This window comes from Geotrypetes seraphini, chromosome 4 (assembly GCF_902459505.1).
Source record: "Geotrypetes seraphini chromosome 4, aGeoSer1.1, whole genome shotgun sequence".
NCBI classification, from domain to species: domain Eukaryota; kingdom Metazoa; phylum Chordata; class Amphibia; order Gymnophiona; family Dermophiidae; genus Geotrypetes; species Geotrypetes seraphini.
This window is the reverse complement of record NC_047087.1, coordinates 324,896,856-324,919,794: the sequence shown is the minus strand read 5'-3', so window position 1 is coordinate 324,919,794 and position 22,939 is coordinate 324,896,856. Positions and strand designations below refer to the sequence as shown.

At 45.2% G+C, this 22,939-nt stretch overlaps 1 protein-coding gene across 1 annotated transcript in view; it reads left to right on the top strand.

Annotated features, from left to right (window-relative positions):
* The window catches only part of CPXM2 (carboxypeptidase X, M14 family member 2), a 258,848-nt gene that overhangs the window by 122,923 nt on the left and 112,986 nt on the right, over window positions 1–22,939 (top strand). The gene's annotated exons all lie outside the window — the stretch shown is intronic.

Genomic DNA, 22,939 nt, shown 5'->3' with positions numbered 1-22,939 from the left:
TGGTGTAATATACAGGCCTCCTTCACAGACGGAAGAAGTTAGATAGAGATTTAATAGTAGACATTCAGAATATCTCTAAAAAAGCGGAAGTTATGCTAATAGGTGATTTTAACATGCCGGAGGTTAATTGGGGTATCCCTATTGTGGGGTCTTCTAGAAGTTGGGAGATCCTGGATTCTCTATAAGGAGAACTGTTCCAGCGTTTGGTAATGGAACCCACCTGGGATGGGGGTCATACTGGACTTAGTGCTTACAAACGGGAAAAGTGTTTCTGATGTTAAAGTGGGTGATCATCTGGCATCCAGTGCACAGATTTCCAAGAACGTATTCTTTCAATTCTCAGCAGACCTCCATTCTTCAACAAGAACTCTCGGACCTTCTGCAACTGATTTCTATTGACCAGTACCATTTCAGCAGAAGCCAGGGGTTCTACTACAAAGGTTATGCAGTATAGACATACAATGTTATGTTATATTTCCTCATACCAAAGAAGGCCGGAGGATGAAAATTCAAAAACGGACAAAAACTGGAAAAAGCAGAAACAGCATCAACGCAGGTGCCATAAAGTGGTAAAAGGGGCCAAAAGAGACTATGAGGAAAAAATAGCCAAGGAGGCGAAAAACTTCAAGCCGTTATTTCGATATATAAAGGGGAAACGACCCACGAAGGAAGCGGTGGGACTGTTGGGTGACCATAGAATAAAGGGAGTGCTAAAGGAGGATAAAGCAATCGCCAACAAACTGAACACATTTTTTGCGTACACAGCATACCGATACCCATCAGGCTATATGCTAGAAATAAAGACGGAAAACTGATAAGGTTGACAGTCAGTCTAGAACAAGTATGCAGACAGATCAATAGACTCAAGAGCGATAAATCCCCGGGACTGGATGGCATCCATCCGAGGGTCATCAAGGAACTGAAAGGGACTATAGCTGAACTGCTTCAACTAATAGCCAATCTGTCGATCAAATCGGGAAAGATTCTGGAAGACTGGAAGGTGGCAAATGCTACGCCGATCTTCAAAAAAGGTTTGAGGAGAGATCCGGGAAACTACAGATCGATGAGTCTGACCAGAAAAGATGGTAGAGGTGCTGATAAAGGACCGCATCATTGATCACCTTGACGGACACGGTCTGATGAGGACCAGCCAGCACGGTTTCAGCAAAGGCAGATCTTGTTTGACGAACTTGCTGCACTTCTTCGAGGGAGTAAACAGGCAAATAGACAAGGGCGACCCAGTTGACATTGTATATATGGATTTTCAGAAGGCGTTCGACAAGGTTCCGCATGAACAACTACTTCGGAAAATTGTGAGTCATGGAATCGAGGATGAAATACTCACGTGGATTAAAAACTGGTTGGAGCATAGGAAACAGAGAGTGGGGGTAAATGGACAATATTCGGACTTGAAGAGCGTCACCAGCGTGGTGCCGCAGGGTTCGGTGCTTGGACCCGTGCTCTTCAACATCTTTATAAACGATCTGGACATTGGTACGACAAGTGAAGTGATTAAATTTGCGGACGATACGAAGTTATTCAGAGTAGTGAAGAAACAAGGGGATTGCGATGATCTGCAACGTGACATAATCAAGCTGGAGAAATGGGCATCGACATGGCAAATGAGGTTCAACATGGATAACTGTAAAGCGATGCATGTCGGTAACAAAAATCTCATGCACGAATACAGGATGTCCGGGGCGGTACTTGGAGAGACCTCCCAGGAAAGAGACTTGGGAGTTCTGATCGACAAGTCGATGAAGCCGTCCGCGCAATGTGTGGCGGTGGCAAAAAGGGCGAACTGAATGCTAGGAATGATAAAGAAGGGGATCACGAACAGATCGGAGAAGGTTATCGTGCCGCTGTACCGGGCCATGGTGCGCCCTCACCAGGAGTACTGCGTCTAGCACTAGTCGCCGTACATGAAGAAGGACACGGTACTACTCGAAAGGGTCCAGAGAAGAGCGACTAAAATGGTTAAGGGGCTGGAGGAGTTGCCGTACAAGGAAAGATTAGAGAAACTAGGCCTTTTCTCCCTTGAACAGAGGAGATTGAGAGGGGACATGATTGAAACATTCAAGGTACTAAAGGGGATAGACTTAGTAGATAAGGACAGGTTGCTCACCTTCTCCAAGGTAGGGAGAATGAGAGGACACTCTCTAAAATTGAAAGGGGATAGATTCCATATGAACATAAGGAAGTTCTTCTTCACCCAGAGAGTGGTAGAAAACTGGAACGCTCTTCCGGAATCTGGCATAGGGGAAAACACCCTCCAGGGATCCAAGACAAAGTTAGACAAGTTCCTGCTGAACCAGAATGTAAGCAGGTAGGGCTAGTCTCAGGGCGCTGGTCTTTGACCAGAGGGCCGCTGCGTGAGCAGACTGCTGGGCATGATGGACCACTGGTCTGACCCAGCAGCGGCAATTCTTATGTTCTTATGACTGTGACCGTTCCTCAAACTCCAAGCCCTTAACAAGTTCTTAGTCCAAGAAAAATTTCACATGCTGTTCCTAGGCATTCTCTATCTCCTATTGGAGAAGAACGACTAGCTTTACTGTCTGGATCTCAAAGAAGGGTACACGCATATCCCTATTCTTCCAGCCTATAGGAAGTATCTCTATTTTCAGACAGGAACACTGCATGGTATGGTTTAATATTAAGATGAGTAAAAAGAGGGCTTATTCAAAAATAAAGGTTCTAGACTTTTAAAAAACTAACTTTATTCGGATGGGGGATTACATCAAGAAATTGTCTGGATGGGAACATCTGGAAGAAGTAGAAATGCAGTGAGCAAAACTGAAAGGATGACAAACCTTTTTTTGAGACGAGGAAAAGAGGAAAAGAAGGCTGCTTTGGTTCTCAAAAGTAGTAGCTGAGAAAGTAATGGAATAAGAGGTTAGCTTTCATAAAATACAAAAGATCACTGAAAGAGGAAGACAGGCAAAAAATATCTGGAAAGTTAAGAGAGGCTTGTCGAGTAGTTAGGAAAGCCAAGGTACAAATGCTGACATGGTAAAACGGGAAGATAAGACTTTTTTAGATACATCAGTGATAGAAAGAAGTGCAAAAGTGGCAGCGTGAGACTCAAAAGTGAAGGGGAAGAATATGTAGAAGCTGATAAAGAAAAGGCTGAATTACTTAACAAATATTTCTGTTATCCCAGGAAAAACAGGAAGCATATTCTTGCATGTGGGTGACGCTATCCACGGTGACCCGGTATAGACAGCTTTAAAAGTGCATTGCCACTTTAAGAACTTAAGAAAGTTCACAAACTGCCCGCACCGCGCATGCGTGAGTGCCTTCCCACCTGTCACAGACTTGCGGCTCCTAAGTTCTTAGTTTTCCGTGGAGCTAAATCGTTTCTCTGAACGTTGTTCAGTTTTTTGCCAATGTGTCTTCCCACTCACGCATTTTTTTCTTTTTTTCTTAACTTAAACTTATTTTTAAGGGTGTTTTGGTTGGGATTTTTTTTAAAAGGAGGGACATTATTTTCCTCAGGGGCTTCAACCACCAAGGCCTTAATTTTTCCCTCATTTCCCTCCTTTTTCCATTGAGTTTGATTAGGCTGATGCGGTCTTTCCGTCCATTCCTAGCTGTTAATGGGCTTCAAAAAAGTGCTGCAGGTGCCAAAGGCCATTTTCTCTCACTGATCTTCACAGTTGGTGCTTCCAATGCCTTGGGCCAGATCACAGGGTGGAATCCTGTGCCTGGTGTTCTATCCTTCAGAAACGTTCGATAAACAGCCGGAAACTTAAACAGGAAAAATTGTTAGGGACTGGCATGGACACCAATTAGACCTTGCAACCTTTGTTGTCGAACATATTGACATCAGCACCGGCGTCGGGAGACATTGCTTTATCTGATAAGCCAGCTCGGAAGCTGCCAGCTTCCCAACCAGCGTCGCAGGACACTCTTGCATTGAGTCTCTTGATACTGACCAAGCAGTGACGACCACTTTTCCAGCTTCCTTAACCTTGAGGTGTGCATCCTCATTGAGGTCACCCTCTAAAGGGCAAGCCAATGGTACCAGCAGACAAGCCGAATGTACCGGTGCTTTCCTTCTGGGAACAACTCGATGCGCTGTTCCGAAGGGATGTGGGTGATGCATTAAACTGCTTACCCCAGCATTGACTCCCTCGGTACTGGCCCAGCCTAAGCACATGGCTACCAGGTCCTATGGTACCACAACTGATTCTCCGTAACGACATTGACCTTCCACTATTGCTGCCCGATTCACGATTCAAATCAGGTGAATTGATTCGAATCGATTAAATTTTAAGAAAAATCGGCCTCCCGATTCGATGGCCTACCCTTCCTCCCCCACCGTGCCTTCCTAAAGCAGGAGCGACAGCACTGCCTCTTGCTGGCCGTCCGCTGCTGCTCCTGCTTGATGGGGGAGGGTCAGTTGATGGCCTGAATGTTTCCCCAGCTTCCTCACTCTTACCGGCTTAAGCTAATACGGCAGCCTGTAGGATCGCTGGTGCTATAGCAATCCCTGCAGCTACCCATCGTCCTCAGCGGCACGTTCTTTCTGCTACAGTCTCGCCCCTTATCTCACGTCAGGGTCAGGATCGCGGCAGAGGAAACGTGCCGCTGAGGATGACAGCAGCTGCAGGGATCCTGCAGGCTGCCGTATTAGATAAACGGCGGGGAAGCAGGCCTTCACAGTGGGGAGGCAGGCCTTCAAGGCGGGGGGGGGGCAAGACCTTCGCAGTGGGGATCAGGCCTTCACAGCGGGGAGGCAGGCCTGTGCAGAGGGAGGAGGAGGAAAGAATAAGGGAGGGGAGGGGAGATGCCAGACCTGGAGTGGAGGGAAGAGAGAGACCAAACCAAAATGAGGGGGAGGAAAGCAGAGGAGAGGTGCTGGACTAATGGAGAGAGGGATAGAGAAATGCAAGACCACAAGGGGAAGGGTACAAGAAGAACAGATACTGCTCCAAAGTAGGTAGGCAGGTTGCAGGATAGCAGGAGAAATAGTAGGAGAAAGCCTGTACTTGGGGAAGGGGATACAGGAGGTAAGGAAGAGAGAAAGAAGAAGCTGGATATGGGGAGAGATAAGATGCTGGGCATGAAGGGAGCATAGGAACAGGGACACAAGGGGGACAGTACTGGAGAGGAGAATAGGGACATGGACACAGAAGAGAGATGCTGGATGAAAGGGTAGTTGAGAAAAGGAGAGATAATAATAATAATAATTTTATTCTTATATACCGCCATACCAAAAAAGTTCTAGGTGGTTCACAACAAGGTGAGCTAATACATGGGATACAGATAAAATACAAATTAGAATAATGGACTTAAAAACAGATAAAGACAGAAAGCATTTACATTATAATGCAGAATGGTGGATTTGTGGATGGTGAGGTCCACTGCTGCAGCTGTGGGGGGGATGGAGATGAACAAAAGGAAAGATGCCAGACCGGGGGAAGAAAGGGAAGCAGAAGGGGAGGACAGAGATGAAAGATGGATGGTTAGCATTAGTGCTGCCCGATTCACGATTCGAATCGGTTCACCGATTCAAATCAGGTGAATCGATTTGAATCGGTTCGTTTTTGTAAAAAAATGGACTTACCGATTCATCACGATTAAGGTTCATTCTTTTTTCACTGCCGGCCGCCGGACTCGTTTCAATGTAATGTAACTTCCAGTTTTACAAAACCGGAAGTTACATCAGAAGAAACGAAAGGACGTGGGAGCGTCGAGGGGGAGCGAGCAGACCTCGTGCAGCAGACCAGTCAGAAGCAAAGGGTATTTTTTGGCTGTCTCCACATTTCTCCTCTCTTCCCCGTGATTCCACATCCAGTCGAGTAAGTAACTGAACTGGCAGGGGGTGCTCAGAATTGGCAGGGGGGGCTGAGAATTCGCAGGGGGGCTGAGAATCGGCAGTGGGTGCTCAGAATCGGCAGGGGCGGCTCAGAATCGGCAGGGGCGGCTCAGAATCGGCAGGGGGGCTGAGAATTCGCAGGGGGGCTGAGAATCGGCAGTGGGTGCTCAGAATCGGCAGGGGCGGCTCAGAATCGGCAGGGGGGGCTGGTGAGTCTTGGGGGCTGGGGATGGAAGCTGAAATCGGCAGGGGGGCTGGGGATGGAAACTGAGAATCGGAATGGGGGCTTGTGAGTCTTGGGGCCTGGGTATGGAAGCTGAAATCGGCAGGGGGGCTGGGGATGGAAGCTCAGAATTGGCAGGGGGGCTGGTGAGACTGGGGGGCTGGGGATGGAAGCTGGGAATTTTTGATATGATGTTGCCTTGGTTAAATAAAATGTTTAAACTTAAAAAGCTGTGTCATTAACAGTGAATCGAATTGAATCGAATCGAAAAATCTATTCAACAGGGTGAATCGAATCGAATTGAAATATTTTTCTCTGAATCGGGCAGCACTAGTTAGCATGGAGAAAGAAGGAGAGCCTGATCAGAAGACAACCAGACCAACATGATTTGAAAAATGACCAGACAACAAAAGGTAGGTAAAATAATTTTATTTTCTGTTTTGTGATTACAATATGTCAGATTTGAAAAGTGTATCCTGACAGAGCTGGTGTTAGACCGCGAATGTCAGCTAGGATTTAACAGAGAGAGGAAAAGTCTTTTTTGTTTGTTTATTTTGTTTACACCACAGGACCAGTGTGGGTAGGAGAGGGCAAAGGGGGTGAAGAGGCTATAAAATAAACCCACCAGGATGTTTGGAAAAAAACACCCAATTGGGCAGGAAAATCGAATCGAATCAATTTTTTTTCCTGAATTGGACAGCACTACCTTCCACGCACAGGTATCGATCATTTAACTGTTGGTCCAGTTTCTTCATTGAGGCAGCGATCTAGTTTATTGAGACATCGCCTTCCTCCTCTTCATCTCAACGTTCCCAGTCCAATAAGCATTATTTCTCTTCACATGCTTCAAAAAGAAATCATTGCGCCACTTTGTGAATGGCTGCTGTCAGTTCTTGTGAGTCACAGCAACCATTCATAAAGCAACGTGGGCCCAGGCAGGAATGTAAAAAGCATGCTCCTGCTGGCCGATACACCGCTGGACCACCAGGCTTAAGGGGCATTTAAAAAGCTACTATGGGGCGGGGGGTGTTTTTTTTAATATATATATTTCTTTATTGAGCAAACCAGTACACACATAACATAACAGAGTAAAGGAACATCCATCAATCCAGAAAAAAAAAACCGCCCTACTGGGCATACAGAGAAAAGGTCATAAACACAACCAAGATCAGATGTCTCAGGAACAAGAGGTGCTCAATACAATTTTCCATGTAAAACCCTCTGAAACCTCCCCCCCAGGACATATCATAGCACCCCAATACTATAACATACATTAGAATACACCGTAGAAAACCGGATCCAAACCTCCCCAAGGGGGGGGGTTTAAAAGGGCAGGTAGGTGGGGGAGTGTTCTAAAAAGGTACCGGGGGGGATTAAAAAATTACCGGGAAGGAGCAGAGAGGGAGGAGGAAAAAGTTGTTAGTCAGCTGGGACGGATCCCTCCTGAACCAGCCTGTCACTAGACCACAAGAGGTGAGGGGGGGGGGGGCAGGTTACAGGGCAGGGCAGTGAGACAGGGTGTAGAGCCTGGCAGGGAAGGGAAGAGGAGACAAGGTGCAGAGCCTGGCAGGGAGGGGGGACAGGGTGCAGAGCCTGGCAAGGAGTGTGGGGTTGGGTGCAGAGCCTGGCAGGGAGTGAGGGGGGCAGGGTGCACAATTTGGTTAAGAATGTTGTTTTTTTTCTTGTTTTCCTCCTCTAAATCTAGGGTGCATCTTAAGGCAGGTACATCTTATAGAATGAAAAATACGGTAACCCTAAGACTATCTAAGAAACAAACACTAAATAAAGCATATAAGAAAATCCTAAGGCTCTCTATACTAGTCTAATATATTCCTAGTAGCTTAATAAGATAATTAATTAATCAGCTCAATAACAAGATGTAGACAGTAGTTCAGCAGCAAGAGGGTTACTATCCAGACTTTTGCATTGAGTGTCACATGTATGATTTTCTCCCGGTTGGTGAGAATTTATATGTGTGTGCTCGCTGAAAAGAGTTCCTAGCTCTTAGAGAATGAGTATGTTCCCTTGAAGCTAGAGTAGCAGACTTGGAGGAGCTGAGAGAGACAGAGAAGTGCATAGAGGAGACCGACAGGGATGTTGTAGAGAAATTCCACCTCCAGTCTGGTAGCCCCTGTGCTGCCTTGCAGGAGAGAGGTCTCCTAGAAGGAGAGCATCACCCTGGTGAAGTAGGAAATAATCCTGTAGCTAGGATCCGCCCACCAGGGGATGCAATATCCTCTCGCACCGAGGATAGGTCTCCAGGGGCTTCTGCCCAGGAGGGAAAAGTTAGGACAGCGGTTGTAGTTGGTGATTCGATCATTAGGCATGTAAATAGTTGGGTGGCTGGTGGGCATGAGGATCGCCTGGTCACTTGTCTGCCTGGTGCGAAGCTGGCGCTAACATTTAAAAAGGAGATAGAGCAGCTTTTAAACTGAGATGTGGAGGAAAGCCGACAGTCACCTGGGAGTGGATGGTTCGATGTGAGGTATCTTGGAGGATACTATTGAAACAGGATATATAGGGAGTCCCAGTAGAGAGGTTCCAATAATGGTGAATGAAAGCCAGGACGGTTTAAGAGAAAGGCAGAGTAAAAGACTCACATTTTCCCTGTCTTCTCAGCAGCCTTTAGTTGCAAGGAATAAACACAATTTGAAGGGTCTGTATGCATATGCTAGAAGCCTAAAAAATAAAATAGGAGAGTTAGAGTATGTAGCACTGAATGATGAATTAGATATAATAGGCATCTCGGAGAGCTGGTGGAAGGAGGACAATCAATGAGTCACTGTGTTACCTGGGCACAAATTATATCACAAGGATAGAGTAGATCAAATTGGAGGGGGCAGGGTTGCGCTATATGTTAAAGAGGGAATTGAATCAAATCAAATAAACATTCTGCATGACATAGATAGCAGTGTGGAATCCTTGCGGATAGAAGGGAAGGAATATAAAGGTAGAGTTATACTACCGTCGCCCGGGACAAAATGAGCATACAGATGAAGAAATGTTTTCAGAGATTAGGAAAGCTGGAGAAATGGCCAACACTATAATAATGGGTGATTTCAATTACCACAGAAAGAACCAATATGCTTGACACAGTAATAATCACTCCACTAACCACTATGTAGTACAATATAGGGTGAGCGAGAAATGCAGTATTTTGCACTAAGCTAAACACAGCATATAAATATGTGGAGAAAAAAGCCTCAAAAAAACTCCACAGCAGGGTTTACTGCAATTCTATCACATTGTCCATATACTGTTTCATCCACAGGATCAGTTTCAAAAAACAAATGCTACAGTGTACTAACACCAAGCACTGTTGAAACTAAGCAGAAAAAACTTAGCTGTATTTTCATTCAGGCACAACACTTCTGCTTATTTCTTCCATGCAACAAGCAGTAGCGTTGTGCCTGAATGAAAATACAGCTTCGTTTTTTTCTGCTTAGTTTCAACAGTGCTTGGTGTTAGTACTGTTTAAGTACATCCCCTGACGAAGCCGAGAAAGGTGAAACGGCGGCCCCGTCGGGTCTTAACTGCAGTGCTGTTGAACACAGTTAATAAGTTAAGTGCTGTTTGAAAATTTATGCACTATCGTTTTGAATTTTCTTAAAATATTTAAAATAATTTAAAAAGTTAAAAAAATTAGAAATACTAATGAAGTTCAAGCCAATGATTGAGATTCTGACCTGCTAAATGCTTCTAGCAGCATACTGCCTGAATTTAAGGTCTCTGAGGCTTGTCTTCATATATCTATATATCCACTTAGGCTCTCTCCTGTTATGCCAAGAAGCCCAGAAAATCTAGCTTTGGGCGAAAGCTCGCAACATTTTCTTAAAGGCTGTCTATGTTCAAGGGGAGAAGAATTCCCTAGCAGACAACCTCAGCAGAATTCTTCAATCTCACGAATGGACTCTCAGCTCTGCAGATCTCCGTCTCATCTTTCTTCAATGGGGCACTCCACAAGTGGACTTATTTGCAGCTCCCCACAATCACAAGTTGCCCCAGTTTTTCTCCAGACTATACTCTCCTCACCGTCTGGAAGCAAATGCCTTTCTTCTGGATTGGATGAACATGTTTCTTTATGCATTTCTGCCTACTCTTCTCATATTGAAGACTCTGTTCAAACTCAAACAAGAGGCAGCCACCATGATTCTAATAGCCCCTCGGTGGCCCAAGCAGCATTGGTTCTCCCTTCTACTTCAACTCAGCTCCAGGGAGCCAATACCTCTGCAAACCTTTCCTATTCTGCTTACTCAGCATCAAGGGTTTCTTCTACATCCAAATCTCCAATCACTACACCTGACAGATTGGTTTCTCTTGGGCTGAATCGATCTGAACTGCATCTCTCTCAGCCTGTTTGACATATTATTGATGCCTCCAGAAATCCAGCCACTTAACAATATTAACAAAAGTGGACTAGGTTTTCTTCCTGGTGTCTCCTTCATCATCACAAGCCAACTTCCTTGTCAGTGGATTTAGTGTTGGATTATCTTTTTCATCTGTCTGAGTCTGGACTTAAACCTACATCTATCAGAGTCCAACTCGGTGCTATTACAGCTTTTCACCTGCTAGTCGAGGAAAAACCTTTTACTGCTTGCTCATCCTTTGGTCTCCAGATTCATGAAAAGACTTTTCAATGTGAAGCCACCTCTCAAACCTCCTCTAGTTGTTTGGGACCTTAATGTGGTTCTTTCCAGATTAATTAAGCCTCCATTTGAACCAAGGCTCATCTCAAGTTTCTCACCTGGAAAGTTGTCTTGTTTCACTCACTTCTGCCAAGAAGGTCAGTGAGTTACAAGAGTTGGTGGCAGATCCACCCTTCACAGTTTTTCACCATGATAAAGTGGTTCTGCGCACCCATCCAAAGTTTCTTCTGAAAGTTGTGATGGAGTTTCATCTCAATCAGTCGATTGTTCTCCCAGTTTTTTTTCCCTAAGCCTCATTCTCATTCAGGAGAAACGGCTCTTCACACTCTGGACTGTAAACGTGCTTTGGCCTATTACATTGACAGAACAAAGCCACATCTTACTTCTCTTCAACTCTTCGTCTCATTTGATCCTAACAAGTTGGGGTATCCTGTTTCCAAGAGAATGATTTCCAAATGGGTAGCTGCCTGTATATCGCTCTGCTATGCTCAGACTGGACTGCACCTGGAGAGTCGTGACTCAGCTCACAAAGTCCGAGCTATGGCAGCTTCTGTAGCTTTCCTTAGATCTACTCCTATTGAGTAAATCTATAAAGCTGCCACCTGGTCCTCAGTTCATACTCGTATTATTGTCTGGAGTCTTTCTCCAGATGGGATGGGCATTTCGGCCAATCAGTATTACAAAATTTATTTTCTTAAAGGCCAGCACTCCCACCATCCCATTCTAGTTAGCTTGGAGGACACCCATGTGTGAGAATATCTGCCTGCTGTCCCTGGATAACACCTGTTACGGTAAGTAACTGTGTTTTTCATGTTACCGATTCAAGGCAACAGTGGCTTCCCCCATGTCTGTCTCAATAACATAAGAACATAACAATTGCCATACTGGGACAGACTGAAGGTCCATCAAGTGGCCAACCCAGGTCCCAAGTCCCTAGCTAGATCCCAAGAAGTAAAACAGATTTTATGCTGCTTATCCTAGGAATAAACAGTGAATTTCCCAAAGCCATCTCAATAATGGTCTATAGACTTCTCTTTTAGGAAATTACCCAAGCCTTTTTTAAACCCTGATAAGCTAACTCATTTCACCACATTCTCCAGCAACGAATTCCAGCGTTTAATTACATGTTGTGTGAAGAAATATTTCCAGTTTGTTTTAAATCTACTTCTTAGTAACTTCATCTCATGTCCCCTATTCCTAGTATTTTTGGAAAGAGTGAACAAGCGATTCACATCTACCCTTTCTACTCTACTCATTATTTTATAAACCTCTGTCATATCACTCCTGAACTGTCTCTTCTCCAAGCTGAAGAGCCCTAGCCACTCCTCATAGGGAAGTCACCCCATCCCTTTTATCATTTTTGTCTCCCTTCTCTGTATCTTTTCTAGTTCCACTATATCTTTTTTGAGATAAGGTGACCAGAACTACGCACATTATTTGATGTGTGGCTGTACCATAGAGCAAGGGCATTATAACATTTTCATCTTTGTTTTCCATTCCTTTCCTGATCGTTCTATTTGCTTTCTTAGCAGCTGCCACATATTGAGCTGAGGGTTTCAATATATCCTCAACAATGACACCTAGATCTTTTTCCTGAGCAGTGATTCCTAACACAGAACCTAGCTTCACGTAGCATCGGTATTCGCGGGGGTTAGGTACAGAGCCAGACCGCGAAGTGTGAAAAATTGCTACTAACTTCAAGGACGGCTCTGACCTACCCCTGCCTCTCTCCTGCATCCCCTGAACCTTACCTTGTGGTCTAGCGGTGAAGTGTGGCAGGAGCGATCTTCCTATGCTCCTGCCCTGTGCAGAGCCATCATCAGAATGGCAACAACAGGAACTCAAGACTACAACGGGAACTCATGGCAGCCATTCTGATGATGGCTCTGCATAGGGAGGAGCATAGGAAGATCACTCCTGCCCCGCTTCACTGCTAGACCACCAGGTAATGTTCCGGGAAGGCTTGGACGGCTTAAAAATAGCCAAAAAATGAAAATAGTTTTTTTTGCAAAAAGATTGCAAATAACCGTGGATACTGAAACTGTGGATTTGGAGGGAGAAGTGTAGTTCAGGTTCCTCTTTCCTACATGTGTAACATAGTAAGTGAAAGCAACCTCAAGGATAGTATGACACAAGATCTGATCACGTTGGAAAACTGGTCCTCGACATGGCAGCTAGGCTTCAACGCTAAAAAATGTAAAGTCATGCATCTCGGCAGCGGAAATCCATGCAGAACATACTCCTTGAATGGAGAAACGCTAGCTAGGACTTCAGAGGAACGGGACTTGGGGGTAATCATCAGTGCAGACATGAAGGCTGCCAAACAAGTAGAGAAGGCCTCATCAAAGGCAAGGCAAATGATGGGATGTATCAATAGAAGCTTCGTCAGCCGTAAACCTGAAGTCATAATGCCACTCTACAGAACCATGGTGAGACCTCATCTGGAATACTGTGTGCAATTCTGGAGGCCACATTACTGGAAAGATGTGCTTCGAGCTGAGTCGGTCCAGCGGATGGCCACTAGGATGATCGCGGGGCTCAAGGGTCTCTCATATGAAGAAAGACTGGGCAAACTGCAGCTCTATACCCTAGAGGAGCGCAGGGAAAGGGGTGACATGATTGAGACATTTAAGTACGTCACGGGTCGTGTCGAGGTGGAAATCGATATATTCTTTCCCAAGGGATCCTCGGTCACAAGGGGGCACCCGCTCAAACTCAGAGGAGGGAAATTTAGTGGTGACACCAGGAAGTATTTCTTCACAGAAAGGGTGGTAGATCACTGGAACAGACTTCCGGTGCAGGTGATCAAGGCCACCAGCGTGCTCGACTTTAAGAATAAATGGGACATCCACGTGGGATCCCTACGAGGGTCGAGTTAAGGAACTAGGTCATTAGCATTCAGACTTAATGGGGTGGGTCAATAGAGTGGGCAGACTTGATGGGCTGTAGCCCTTTTCTGCCGTCTTCTTTCTATGTTTCTATGTTTATCTGCCTTATTTTTTTTTCTGTTTCATTTTTCTAAAAGTATGTACTTTTATGTGATCATGTGCAATTCCTGGTGTCATTTTATAAAGGCCTTTACATGGGTTTTATGTTTGAAAAATGCTTTTTAAAGTTACCTTCATTGTAACTACTAATGTTATCCTGTTGTGATAATTCAAGAATTTTAATAAAAAGTTTTTTTTATGTTTTTATTTTTTAAAATATCTTAGCCAAAATACAGAGGCTATTGGTAAAGGCTGTGCCCTGTCAAATGAAGATGGTATAGCAAGTGATTAATACTTTGAAACACACATCAAAAACCTTGAACTTTCCAATCAGTAAAACTCAAACAATGTTTGCAAAAACACAAAACTTTAACAATAAGTTCTACATCTTGAAAGTCTCTAAGACAGTGAGGAGTTGGTAAAAGGAATAAGTGTGGGAGGAATCATATGCTGGATAAGGCTGAGCAGGGAAACAATCTTGTCCCTCTGTGCAAAATTCTGGAAAAACCACAAATCAAGAGAGTAGAACCCCCATTGCAACCTGAAATATTTTTATTAGCTTGGCCTGTACGGCAAATTCTTTTCAGCAAAGTGGAATTCATAACACACTTCTGAGTTGCTGTTAGAGTAGCAGTGACAGCAAAGTGGAAACTGATTCCATGCCTGAAGCTAACTAAGTGGTTGGAAAATGTCTGGGATTGTCTGGTTGTAAAGAAACTGATACTGGAAGAGCTGGGGAATAGTGATCCGTTTTATAAAATAGAATGGATTCTAAAAGATATTTACAAGGCATTAAATACACTGTCAAATATACCTTAAGTGGTGTTTTAAAATTTATAATCCACCAACATAAGAATGTTTAGCAGTTCATAATGATTCTAATTAATATGCAATTAGCAAAGCTTTCACTGCCTTACAAAGAAGAGAAATACTAGAAAGTGACATAACTCTTGTGTACATGGAGAGCAATTTGCAAAAGCCATTTTTATGGGTAAATTAATTAGCTACATGTGCCAAAGGCAGTCTGTAAATTACACACTCTCCCTGTAACTAAAAGTATCTTTACCTTTAAAGCAAGGTGTTTGGAGATTGTGTTAAGATGGGAAGGAACAGGAACCCATAGAAAAGCAGGTGGGTTGGAGTTTGTGGAGTAGACTGGTGGTTAGAACAGCGGACTGAGAAGCAAGAAAGCCTGGTTCAAATCCTACTGGGATCTTGGGCAAGTCTAGATGCACTAAAAATGGTCGTTAAAACCATGCGAGTCGCTGTGGGCTGATTTCTAAACGGTGTCAGGTCAAAAGCGCGCCGGGACAAAGGCGCACGCAGACAATAGAGTGCAGCGCGGAGGCGCGCGCCAAAGAAAATTACTGTTTTTAGGGGCTCCGACGGGGAGAGGCATTGGAGGGGGGCGTTGGGGGGGAACCCCCCACTTTACTTAATACAGATCGCGCCGCATTGTGGGGGGTTTGGGGGTTGTAACCCCCCACATTTTACTGAAAACTTCACTTTTTCCCTGTTTTTAGGGAAAAAGTGAAGTTTCCAGTAAAATGTGGGGGGTTACAACCCCCCAAACCCCCACAACACCGCCGTGATCTGTATTAAGTAAAGTGGGGGGCTCCCCAACAAAAACCCCCATCGGAGCCCCTAAAAACAGTAATTTTCTTCGGCGCGCACCTCCATCTTGCGCTCAGTTGTCGGCGCGCGCCTTTGTCTTCCGCAATTATGTCTATGAACCTTTCTAAACGGCAATCAATGTTCAAACAACCTTAGGCTCTATGCCAGTCATGGCCTTAGGCCCCTCCCCATGCATCCCAGGATGCACGGGGAAGGCTCACTATTTTGGAGTGGAGGACATAGAAACATAGAAGATGACGGCAGAAAAGGGCTACAGCCCATCAAGTCTGCCCACTCTGCTTACCCACCCCCTGTCTATGCCCTAATGACCCAATTTCCTTATCTTGACCCTCGTAGGGATCCCACATGGGTATCCCATTTATTCTTAAAGTCTGGCACGCTGTCTGCCTCGATCACCTGCACTGGAAGCTTGTTCCAATGATCAACCACTCTCTCTGTGAAGAAATACTTTCTGGTGTCGCCATGAAATTTTCCGCCCCTGAGTTTGAGTGGGTGCCCTCTTGTGGCCGAGGATCCCTTGAAAAAGAAAATATTATCTTCCACTTCAACACGTCCCATGAGGTACTTAAATGTTTCGATCATGTCTCCCCTCTCCCTACGTTCCTCGAGAGTGTAGAGCTGCAATTTGTTCAGTCTCTCTTCGTACGAGAGACCCTTGAGCCCTGAGATCATCCTGGTGGCCGTCCGCTGAACCGATTCAATTCTGCACATATCTTTATTGTAATGTGGCCTCCAGAATTGCACACAGTACTCCAGATGAGGTCTCATCATGGCCCTGTACAACGGCATTATGACTTCAGACTTTCGGCTGACGAAACTTCTATTGATACAACCCAATATCTGCCTTGCCTTAGATGAAGCCTTCTCCACTTGATTGGCTGTTTTCATGTCTGCATGTCTGTTTTCATGATTACTCCTAAATCTCGTTCTGCTGAAGTCCTAGTTAAAGTTTCTCCGTTCAAGAAGTACGTCCTGCATGGATTTCCGCTTCCGAGGTGCATGACCTTACATTTCTTAGCATTGACGCCTAGCTGCCAGGTTGAGGACCAACTTTCCAATGTAAGCAGGTCCTGTGCCATATAATTCTGTAAACTGCATTCACTTACTATATTACATAGTTTGGCGTCATCGGCGAATAGTGTTATTTTACCTTGAAGCCCTTGAGTCAGATCCCCTATGAATATGTTGAAAAGGAGTGGACCCAGGACCGAGCCCTGCGGCACTCCACTGGTTACCTCCGATGTTTTAGAGAGGGTACCATTAACCACCATCCTCTGAAGTCTGCCACTCAGCCAATCATTGGCCCATGCAGTTAGTGTCTCTCCTAACCCCATCGATTCTATCTTGCTTAGCAGCCTGCGGTGTGGGACACTGTCAAAAGCTTTACTGAAGTCCAGGTACACGACGTCCAAAGACTCTCCCAAGTCCAACTTTCTTGTTACCCAGTCAAAGAACCTGATGAGATTGGATTGGCAGGACCTACCCTTGGTGAATCCATGCTGACTGGGATCCCGAAGATTCCCTTCATTCAAGATCGTGTCCAATTTGCTTTTAATTAGTGTTTCCATGAGTTTGCACACTATTGATGTGAGACTCACCGGTCTATAATTCGCAGCCTCTGCCCTGCAACCCTTTTTATGCAGAGGAACGACATTAGCTAATTTCCAGTCCAGGGGAACTTTCCCCTTACTTAGGGAAAGATTGAATAGCTCAGCCAACGGTTTTGCCAGGACATCGCTCAATTCTCTGAGCACTCTTGGGTCCAAATTGTCTGGTCCCATGGCTTTGTTCACCTTGAGTCTTGCCAGTTCACTGTAAACTTCACCTGGTGTGAACTCAAAATTCTGAAATGGGTCTTCTGTGCTTTGTGTTGCCTTCAACTGCGGACCGTGTCCCGGTGCCTCACAGGTGAAGACTGAGCAGAAGTATTCATTCAGTAGTTCGGCTTTATCGGAATCTGCTTCCACGTAACTTCCGTCCGGTCTTCTAAGGCGTACTATCCCGCCTGTGTTCCTTTTTCTGGGTCCTATATTCTACTTTTGCCTCTCTTTTCTCTGTGTGCTTGTAGGAGAGAAACGCTTTTTTCTTCTCCTTAATGAGGTGCGAGATCTCCGCAGTGAACCATTGGGGTTTATTATTTCTTTGTCGTTTATTTACTGATTTTATGAAGTGGCTAGTTGCTTCATGTATGGTTGATTTCAGTGTTAACCACTTAGCTTCTACATCATCGGTCTCCGCTTGGTCCTGCAGCGTCTGATGGACGAAATCTCCCATGCGTGCGAAGTCTGTGCCCGAGAAATTGAGTACCTTTGTACTCCAGCGACCACAACATGGTATGGCTCAACCTCAGGAAAGGCTTCTCTAAATCAAACACAGCAACGAGGGTCCTCAACTTTAGGGAGGCAGATTTCGACCACATGAGAGAATTTGTCCATCAAAAGCTGCAAAACCATGCAGAAACTGACAACCCGGAAAATATGTGGTCAAACCTAAAATCCATCCTGAACGAAGCATCTAGCCGCTACGTAAAAACAGTAAGCAAACGCCGGAGAAACAAAAAACCACAATGGTTCAACAAGGAAATTTCTGACCTCATTAAAATGAAAAAAGAAACATTTATTACCTACAAACATCTTGGGAAAAGGGAGGCAAAAGAAGACTATCAGGCCAGATCTAAGGCTGTCAAAAAGGCAGTCAGGGAAGCCAAACTTCAAACAGAGGAAGATCTAGCACGGAACATTAAAAAAGGGGACAAATCCTTCTTCAGGTACATTAGCGACAGGAAGAGAAACAAAAATGGAATAGAACGCCTTAGGAAATCAGATGGAAACTACGCAGAATCTGATACTACCAAAGCAGAACTGCTAAACGAATACTTCTGCTCAGTATTCACCTGTGAATCACCGGGAGATGGTCCGCAACTACAAATAAGAAACAGCCAAAATGACCTGTTTCGTGATTACGAGTTTACACCTAGTAATGTCTACCACGAACTTTCAAGACTCAAAGTAGACAAAGCTATGGGGCCAGACAATCTACACCCCAGGGTACTCAGAGAGCTGAGTGAAGTTCTGGCTGAACCACTATCCGTACTCTTCAATCTTTCCATGCGCACGGGAATAGTACCCCTAGACTGGAAAACAGCTAACGTAATTCCACTCCACAAAAAGGGCTGCAGAACGGAGACAGGAAATTACAGACCGGTGAGTCTTACATCCATAGTGTGCAAACTCATGGAAACACTAATCAAACAGGAACTTGACAAAATTCTAGATGAAGAAAATCTACGTGATCCACAGCAACACGGATTCACCAGGGGAAGGTCCTGCCAATCTAATCTGATTGACTTCTTTGATTGGGTGACCAGTCATCTGGATGCCGGTGAGTCCCTTGACGTGATATACTTGGACTTCAGCAAAGCTTTTGATAGCGTTTCACACCGCAGGCTGTTGAACAAACTAAAATCGATGGGATTAGGGGATACATTCACAACATGGGTAAGGGATTGGCTAGATGGTAGGCTTCAAAGGGTGATGGTAAACGGTACCCCCTCCAAAACGTCAGCAGTGATGAGTGGAGTACCTCAGGGCTCCGTCTTAGGGCCGATTCTATTCAATTTATTCATAGGAGATTTGACCCAAGGACTTAGAGGAAAAGTATCACTGTTTGCCGACGATGCCAAACTATGCAACATAGTTGGCAAAAGCAGTGTGCCTGACTTTATGACGCAGGACCTAAGACAGCTTGAACAGTGGTCATCAACTTGGCAGCTGGGCTTCAATGCTAAAAAATGTAAGGTAATGCACCTAGGCAAAAAAAATCCACACAGAACTTACACACTAAATGGTGAAACCTTGTCCAGGACCACGGTGGAACGTGATTTAGGAGTGATCATTAGCGACGATATGAAGGCTGCCAATCAAGTAGAGAAGGCATCGTCCAAGGCAAGACAAATGATGGGCTGTATCTGTAGGGGTTTTGTCAGCAGAAAACCTGAAGTCATAATGCCGCTGTACAGATCCATGGTGAGACCTCATCTCGAGTATTGTGTTCAATTCTGGAGACCACACTACCGAAAAGATGTGTTGAGAATTGAGTCGGTTCAGCGAATGGCTACCAGGATGGTTTTGGGGCTCAGGGAACTCACGTATGAAGAAAGGTTAAAAAAACTGCGGATGTACTCACTGGAGGAGCGAAGAGAGAGAGGGGACATGATTGAGACCTTTAAGTATATTACTGGGCGTATAGAGGTGAAAGATGATATCTTCAGTCTTATAGGGCCCTCAGTAACCAGAGGTCACTCGCTGAAAATCAGGGGAGGGAAATTTAAGGGTGATGCGAGGAAGTACTTCTTCACTGAAAGGGTGGTAGATCATTGGAACGAGCTGCCTCAGAGGGTGATTGAGGCCAGCAGCGTGTTAGATTTCAAGAGAAAATGGGATATTCATGTGGGATCTCTGGGAGAGTAAGAGTCAGGGGGTGGGTCATTGGTATAGGCAGACTCGATGGGCTGTAGCCCTTTTCTGCCGTCAATTTCTATGTTTCTATGTTTCTATGTTTGTTTTCATGTTTGATCTAGGGAAGCCTTTCCTAAGGTTGAACCATACTATGTTGTGGTCACTGGAGGCTAGCGTATCTCCTACTGAGACCTCTGAGACGCTTTCCCCGTTGGTGAGTACCAGGTCGAGGATCGCCTGGGCCCTAGTGGGCTCCGTTACCATTTGTTTGAGACGTGCTCCCTTTATGGAGGTTAAGAGCCTCCTGCTACCGCTGGTTGTCGCTGAAAATGAGTTCCAGTCTGCATCAGGCATATTGAAGTCCCCTAGCAGTACAGCTTCTCCTCGTAGAGTGATATTCTCTATGTCTTCAATTAATTCTGCGTCCATGTCTTCCAGTTGTCTTGGGGGTCTGTATACCACACCTAGATACAGGCATTTTTCTCTGCCTCTTGCCAGGTTTACCCAGAGGGACTCCACGGTGTACTTGACATCTGTGATCCTGGTGGTTTTGATGTCCTCTTTAATGTATATAGCTACCCCCCCTCCTAACCTGCCCTCTCTGTCCTGACGAAGTAGATTGTAGCCCGGTATAGCCATATCCCACCCATGTGAGTCCGTGAACCAAGTTTCAGATATTGCCACCACATCTAGGTCGGCATTCCTTATTTCAGCCTCCAGTTCTAGAATTTTGTTACCTAAACTGTGTGCATTGACATACATGGCCCTCCATATCTTGTGTTTGCTAAGTCCCTGTGAGGCGTATCCTACCCGAGTCGGTGTGACTCCTAAAGAACTGTTTGCAATGTGGGTACTTACCTTGGACATGGAAGCGGAGTTTCGACTCACCTCATCAGGATAATTCCTTTCTGCACTAATATGTGAATGGTACCCTCCCCCGATTTACCTAGTTTAAAGCCCTATGAAGCAGGCGGGCTAGTCGGTGTCTGAAGACATTCTTACCCCTACTGGTCAGATGGAGTCCGTCTGGTCCCTGAAGTCCTTGTAGCTCTTCCCCATGGCTTAGGAATCCGAAGTTCATATCCCGGCACCATCCCTGTAGCCATTCGTTCGTCCTCTGGATACGTTCATCTCTGGCTCTTCCTTTGCCTCTAACTGGGAGGATCGATGAGAAAACCACCTGCACTCCTGTCCACTTCAGCCTCTCACCCAATGCTCGAAAGTCTCTGGTGATGGTCTCCGGTGTGTTCCTGGCAGTGTCGTTGGTTCCTATGTGGACAAGAAGCATAGGAAAGTGATCTCGGGGCGTGAGTAATAATAATAATAATAATAACTTTATTCTTATATACCGCCAACAATCTTGCGACTTCTAGGCGGTTTACAACGAAGAGAAACTGTACAGACAGCGACTTACAGAGTATAGCTGAGAACATCTGATAGTAACAACAGTGATAATAATAGCAACAATTTATATGCTGCAGGACCGTGAAGTTCCATGCGATTTACAATGAATTAGAAAAATTCCATAAATTGAGTGGAGCATTCATAGTTAGAGATTAGAGGTTAACAGTTTTCAAGATCAGATCTGGGTGGGATTACGAAGGGGGCTATTGTCCTGAATCGTTACCTAGGTATTTCGAGAACAGGTATGTTTTTAGGTGTTTCCTAAATTCACCATAGTTGTTTGTGTGTGTAATTAGTTTTTCTAAGTCTTTGCCCCATAAGGCTGCTTGATACAATAGAAGTTGTTGATGGTATCTCTTATATTTGCATCCTCTAGCCGGTAGGGAAACGAATTTCAGGTGTGTTCTTCTCTCATGTCTGTTGGTTGAGAATGAGAAGAGGTCTGTTATGTATTTAGGGGCTAGGCCAGATAATACCTTGAAGCAGAGACATCCCAGCTTGAACTTCGTACGTGCCTCCATTGGCAGCCAGTGCAGGAGTCGGTAGGAAGGGGTTATGTGATCGGACTTCTGCAGCCCGAAAATCAACCTGACTGCTGCATTTTGTATCAGTTGAAGTCTCTGCATTTGCTTCCTGGAGATGGCCAGATGGGTAATGTTGCAATAGTCAAGGTGGCTTAGTATTAGGGATTGTACTAGAATTCTGAATGCTGAAGCGTCGAAGTATGCTCTAATGGACCTAAGTTTCCAGAGAGTAAAAAACCCTTTTCTGACTAGGGAGTCCACATGGTCTTTCATAGTTAGACCTTGGTCCAGTAATACCCCCAGAACCTTCATTGGTAGGTTCATGAGTAGTCTATCCAGACTGGCGGTGACATCTCGTATCCTGGCTCCAGGCAGACAGCAGACCTCCCTAGATTGCATATCCAGTCTGCAAATTGGTCCCTCGGACCTGCGAGCAGGAGGGGACTGAGCATCTCTCTTGCTGTCTGTTTTACACAGAGATACGGGGGTGGTTTGGGTGATGTGAGGGGTAGTTTAGGGGGGCCAGGGAGCCCTCCTGCTGATTTTTTTTTTCTAAAGTTCTGGGAGTGGGGAATGGGGATCCTGGGGAGGGTCGGTTCGGCAGGGGGTTTGCGGTGGCAGAAGGGAATGGGCATCCCTCCTGCTGATTTTTATTAAAGTACAGGGAAGGGGGTCCTGGCAGGGGGTTGGCTCAGCTGGGGAGAGTGGGGGGTCACAGTGGCAGGAGGGAGTGGGTATCCTTCCTGCCTCTTGGGGGGGGCAGCAGTTCAAATTTTTTCTATAGCGCAGATATTGTGGTTCGGCATGTAGAAATTCCTTCATCAGGAGTCCCACATTAAAATCACCAAGCTGATCCAAAGAATAAATGAATTCCCCAAACTGCCAGGGACATCCTGTGGGCTTTCAGCCTCCCAGACATTTGAACACTATCAGCAAAGACCTCACTAAGTGCACCTCCCTTCTGAGTGAAGGTGGTGTGATGCTCAAAGACACATGCAAGACTGTAGAGTGGATGTAGTTCTCAGGAAAACATAGAAACATGATGGCAGAAAAAGGCCAAATGGCCCATCCACAGTAACCATTATCTGTTCCTCTCTCTAAGAGATTCCACATGCCTATCCCAGGCCCTCTTGAATTCAGACAGTCTCTATCTCCACTACTTCATCCAGGAGACTGTTCCATGCATCTACCAACCTTTCTGTAAAAAAGTATTTCCATAGATTACTCCTGAGCCTATCA